Raw genomic sequence first — 5,723 nt, forward strand, 5'->3', positions numbered from 1 at the left:
CCTGTAAAGTATACAAAGTTTACCAAGTGTGCTAAGTTTACAAAGGGAGTCTGTCAGGGGAGGGCTTCCCTGCTGTGAACAGTCAACAATACTCCCTCTTACTTTCTCCAGTCTTCTATTCCCCAACCTCTTGACCATCTGTAACCTACCTGGCAGAAATGTAGATATTCCCACCTTTAGCTGCAGCACTGAAGAGGTAGGCAGGATGAACTCTGAGTTCAAGTGCATCCTGGAGTTTCAGGCCAGCCAGGGCTACACAGTGAGATCCTGTAATAAACAGAAACCCAAACTCCAGGCTCTTTCCATTCCCAGAGCAGCCATGTCTGGTGGTTCCAAGAAACATCTGAAGCATGTAGCGGCTCCAGAACATTGGATGCTGGATGAGTTGACTGAAGTGTTTGCTCTCTATCCATGTAATGATGCTCAGCTGAGGGAATGTTGGCCTCTGGTCATTTTCTTAAGGAACAGACTGAAGTATGCCCTGACTGGAGATGAAGTGAAAAATATTTGTAAACAGTGCTTCATTAGGATTGATGGCAAAGTTGGGACCGATATCACCTAGCCTGCTGGGTTGATGGATATCATCAGCATTGACAAGACTGGAGAGAACTTCTTTCTGATCTATGACACCAAGGGGTGCTTTGCTGTTCATCATATTACACCTGAGGAGGCCAAGTGCAAGTTGTGCAAAGTGAGAAAGTTCTTTGTGGGTATTAGGGTGCTGAAGAAAAGACTCCAGACTCAAATTAGTATACAAGCAGCAGAGAACATTTTTTCTGCAGAAATCCAGCATGCTGGGGCCACCACCTAGACACAATAGTGACCCCGATGTGCAGGCTCTTTTTTTAAAAAATTATTTTTATTTAATTAATTTATTCAGGCTACATCTCAACTGTTATCCCATCCCTTGTATCTACCTGTTCCTCCTTCCTTCCTGCTTTCACCCTATTCCCCTCCTGTATGTCAGAGGGACCTCCTTCCCCACTATATGATCATAGACTATCAAGTCTTATCTTGGCAGCCTGTCTATCCTTTTTCTGCATGCCACCAGTCCTCCCCACCAAGGGGAAGTGGTCAAATATGGGGCTCAGAGTTTGTGTCAGAGTCAGTTCCCACTCTCCACTCAACTGTGGAGAATGTCCTGTTCCTTGGCTAGATCTGAGTAGGGGTTTGCTGTTTACTGCATGTATTGTCCTTGGTTGGTGCAGAAGTTTGAGCAGAACCCCTGGGCCCAGATCCGCTCATCATAATGTTCTTCCTGTAGGTTTCTAGGATCCGCTGGATCCTTTGATTTCTCCATTCTCCCATACTTCTCTCATCTAGAGTCCCAATAGGATGTACTCACATCTACCCAATCTCCTGGAAAATAAACACTTTCATAGGACATGTCTGTTGGTCTAGTGTCCAATTATAAGTGAGTATATACCCCTGTGAGTCTTTCTGCTTCTGGCTTAACTGATTCAGTATGATCATTTCTAGTTCTATCCATTTGTCTGCAAATTTCAGGAATTCCTTGTTTTTAATGGCTGAGTAGTATTCCATAGTGTAAATGTACCACAGTTTCTTTATCCATCCTTCAACTGAGGGACATTTAGGTTGTTTCCAGGTTCTGGCTATTATGAATAGGGCTGCTGTGAACATGGTTGAGCATATGACATGTCCTTGTTGTGTAGTGGAGCATCTTCTGGGTATATTCCATGGAGTGGAATAGCTGGGTCTTAAGAAAGCCCTACTCCCAGTTTTCTGAGATAATGCCAGATAGATTTCCAAAGTGGTTGTACTAGTGTGCATTACCACCAGCAATGAAGGAGTGAAGGAGTGTTCCTCTTTCTCCACATCCTCGCCAGTATGTGGTGTCACTTGATTTTTGATCTTAGCCATTCTGATGGATATAAGATGGAATGTCGGGTCTTTTTGGTTTGCATTTCTCTGATGACTAAAGATGTTGAGCATTTCTTTAAGTGTTTCTCAGCCATTTGATATTCCTCTGTTGAGAATTCTCTGTTCTGAGCCCCATTTCTTAATTGGGTTATTGGATTTGGTGGTGTTTAATTTCTTGAGTTCTTTATATATTTTGGATATTAGCCAGATGTAGGGTTGGTGAAGATCTTTTCCCAGTCTGTGTGTCTTCTGCATTATAGAAGTTTCTCAGCCTCATGAGGTCCCATTTATTGATTATTGACCTTAAAGCCTGGGCTTTTGGTGTTTTGTTCAGGAAGTTGTCTCCTGTGCCAGTGTGTTCCAGGCTCTTACCTACTTTTTCTTCTAACAGATTTAGTGTCTCTGGTTTTATGTTGAGGTCTTTGATCCATTTGGACTTGAGTTTTGTGCATGGTGACAGATATAGGTCTAGCTGCACTTTTTCTACATATAGACATCCAGTTAGACCATCACCATTTGTTGAAGATGCTATCCTTTTTCCATTGAATAGATTTGGCTTCTTTGTCAAAAATCAAGTGACCATATGTGTATGGATACATTTCTGGGTCTTTGATTCTATTGCATTGATCAATCAGCCTGTTGCTGTGCCAGTACCATGCTGTTTTAATTACTGTTGCTTTATAGTACATCACAGGCTCTTTTTAAAGACATTCAGGGGGAACTTCAAAGAGGTTGGGCAATCATTAACACGATTGGAGCATTCAGACTGAAAAAGTGCAGGCAAACTTAGGGTCATGAGTCAATCAAAGACAAGAGGTTTCCAGAACAGCATTAAATCATCCTTAAGCAATTAGACCAGCAGTAAACCAACCTTAAGCGATCTTATCTTCCTCTGTTCAGGTGACTAAGCCATCTCTGATTGGCTGCCCATTTTCTGCAGCATTTCTGGTGACTGCTGAGCTCATTTCTGAGGAATGGAGGATTATGCCTGCTCTGAACTAACAAGAAATGGACGCCTGTCATGTTGTTGGCTAGGCCTATTTACCAGGCCTCTTCAGTGGGCACAAAGGGTTAGGTAACCCATGATGTTCAAACTATTTGCCACCCTGATTCCCTCATCAAGGTGAACAACAACATTCAGATTGATTTGGAAATGGGCAAAATAAGCAACTTCATTAAGTTTGATGCCGGGATCCCGGGTATGGTGACTGGAGTGGCTAACTTGGGAAGAACTGGTGTGATAGCCAACAGAGAGAGGCATTCAGGCTCTTTTGATGTGGTTCAGGTAAAAGATGCTTGTGGCAGCAGATTTTCCCCTCAACTTTCCAACATTTTCATTATTGGCCAGGACAACAAACCATGCTTTTCTCTTACCCAAGGAAAAGGAATCCCACTCACCATTGTTGAGGAGAGTGACAAGAGGCTAGCAGCCAAACAGAACAGTGGTTGAAATGGTCTCTAGGAGACATGCCAGGGAAGTAGTTGCACTCTTGATACATGCCTTTCATGGTGACATGCTAGATTAAATAGCATGATGAAACAAAAACAAAAACAAATGAACAACAACAACCCCCCCCCCAAAAAAAAAACCCCAAAAAAACCCCAAACCCCAAACAAAACAAAAACCAACAAAGGGATAAGAAATGAAAGAAAAGAAATGTAGATATTCTAAAGAGATGCTGTGTCTGTCAATCAGTCAATCAACCAATAAATCAACAAATCATATTATGCAAACAATGGACTCCAAAGAGATAGGGATTTCCCCTAGAACTTGCTGATGGGAGAATTAAAGGTTCCAGCCAGAGGGACATCTTGTCTCATGGGAAAAGTCTTCACATAGTTCAATCAACTTGTCAGAATGTTTTCCAGGCTGAGACTGAAGGTCAGGCTAGAATGGGTCAAAGGTGGGCAGGACCACAGCTTGACTGGGTGACTTAGATGGATAATTTATTGATTCTATTTACTTATTTATTTGGTTTTCCAAGACAAGGTTTCTCTGTATAGCCCTGGCTGTCCTGGACTCTCTCTGTAGACCAGGCTGGCCTTGAACTTACAGAGATCTGTCTGCTTCTGCCTCCCGAGTGTCACAGCAGATCCAGGAAAGAGGCCCCAAGTCTCAATTGAGTGGGGTATTTATAGGTTTTAGACAAAGTAGTGCGTTTTACAGCATGTGATTGGATAACATTTGGACAGAAAAACCACAAGCAGGGGTTTTATTGTGAAAAGCCTGAAAAACAAGGTCAAGCTCGGGGTCATTTGACCCCTGCCCTAGTTCCAAGAAACCAGCAAAACAAAACACCACCTGCAGCTTTAGGAAAACACCCCGAGTGGAAAGCCCCCAGAGGGCCTGCTCTCTGCCCCCAGTTAACCCAGCCTGAGCCAATCATCCTGCTCACATACCTCAGATACAGCAGCCCAACCAATCAGTTTAAAGGTCAGGTCCTCCCCCTGGCTTGCGGTTTTAGCCTTTATAAGCAGTCTGTAACAGCTACTCAGGGTCCTTTGCCTCGCGAGTGCTGAGAGACCCTGACACATCAACAATTGGGACTTCCGGTGTGCCAGTAATAAATTTTACCTATACTTCTCAGCTGGTGTGACTTGAGTGGTTTCTTGCGGCGACCCCCTTATGGAATTGGACTCCAATTGGGTCCAACAATTGTTGGGTCACAGTTGAAGGGGGAAGTTGACCTATAAAATGATTGGTTGAAGCAGTCATGCCAGATCACAAAAGGCTAAAAATGTATCTGAGGGGGTGTTTGGAACTTTGGGGGACTTTCCTGATACCTCCTGATTGGCTGTTGCTATGTGCCAGACAATTTGTGGTCAGCTTAACTAGCAGAAAGTGTATTTAGACCTTGGGTGCTTTCCCAAAGTGAGCTAATTGGCTGTTACTATGGGAATTTTTCTGTTTAGACTACTTTGTGGGTTTTCCTGAGAAGAAAAATTGTTAAACCTTGTTACTCTACTTAAGCAATTGTGTTGGGAACTGTTAGGCGTGGGCCCCCTGGGGCCATGCTCTGGCCGGTGTGCAACTGTTACTCTGTCCTGGCAGCTTCCTGTTGTGAACATTGTGCCTCACTGAGTGGACCACAAGTTCCTGTTTTGCACTCTGGTTATCTTGGTTACATGGTTCCTCTTGTCCTGGGGACTTCCCATCTACTTCGTCTTGTATTTTTCCACTTGCCTCTGTACTGTATAAAAGGTCTTGGCCCCTCCTCATTTTAAACGACATTCTCTTAGAACAGATGACTGGCTGTCTGGAGTACTCTTCAACCCTCAGTCCCTTGCTCGATACGTTGGAGTAATTGCAGCACGGGTGCTGCAAATGGAGGTTTCATCGAGATTGAGAAAGAAGGGAGGATACTGACGGGTCACCCAGGGAAGCTGGCCAACTCCCAAGGAAGGTAAGATACGGGTGTAGTGGAAAATGGGTGCCACTACGTCCGCCGCCATCATGGTAGACCAATTAACCAAGTTATTAAAGGAACAAGGCACTGGGATTAAACATAAGACAACTAATGAATTTATTAAAAATATAGAACAGAGCAGTCCCTGGTTTCTGGTATCAGGGGGATTAAATTTATGGGACTGGGACCAGGTAAAAAGTGATTTACAACAGATGTTACAGAGAGAGGGCTCAAGAAGGGTCCCTATAACTACCTTTTCTTTATGGTGCCTCGTTCAAGATGCCCTGCGTAGTACCAATGAAAAAAATAAAAGAACAGTTAGGGGCCTTGAATGAACTTTAAATGAGGTACAAGAACAGGAATTTCTGAAGTCACTGGCTTCAGATACAACGAACACTTTCTCCTCCGAGTCCGAGGGAGAGGAAAGTTTATTAG

General features: G+C 43.6%; 1 pseudogene; it reads left to right on the forward strand.

Annotated features, from left to right (window-relative positions):
* The first annotated feature begins 319 nt into the window (after positions 1-319).
* On the forward strand, positions 320-3,331 carry LOC127205372 (40S ribosomal protein S4, X isoform-like; annotated as a pseudogene).
* Positions 3,332-5,723: the final 2,392 nt, after the last annotated feature.

The sequence above is a fragment of the Acomys russatus genome, chromosome 21 (assembly GCF_903995435.1).
Source record: "Acomys russatus chromosome 21, mAcoRus1.1, whole genome shotgun sequence".
NCBI classification, from domain to species: Eukaryota; Metazoa; Chordata; class Mammalia; order Rodentia; family Muridae; genus Acomys; species Acomys russatus.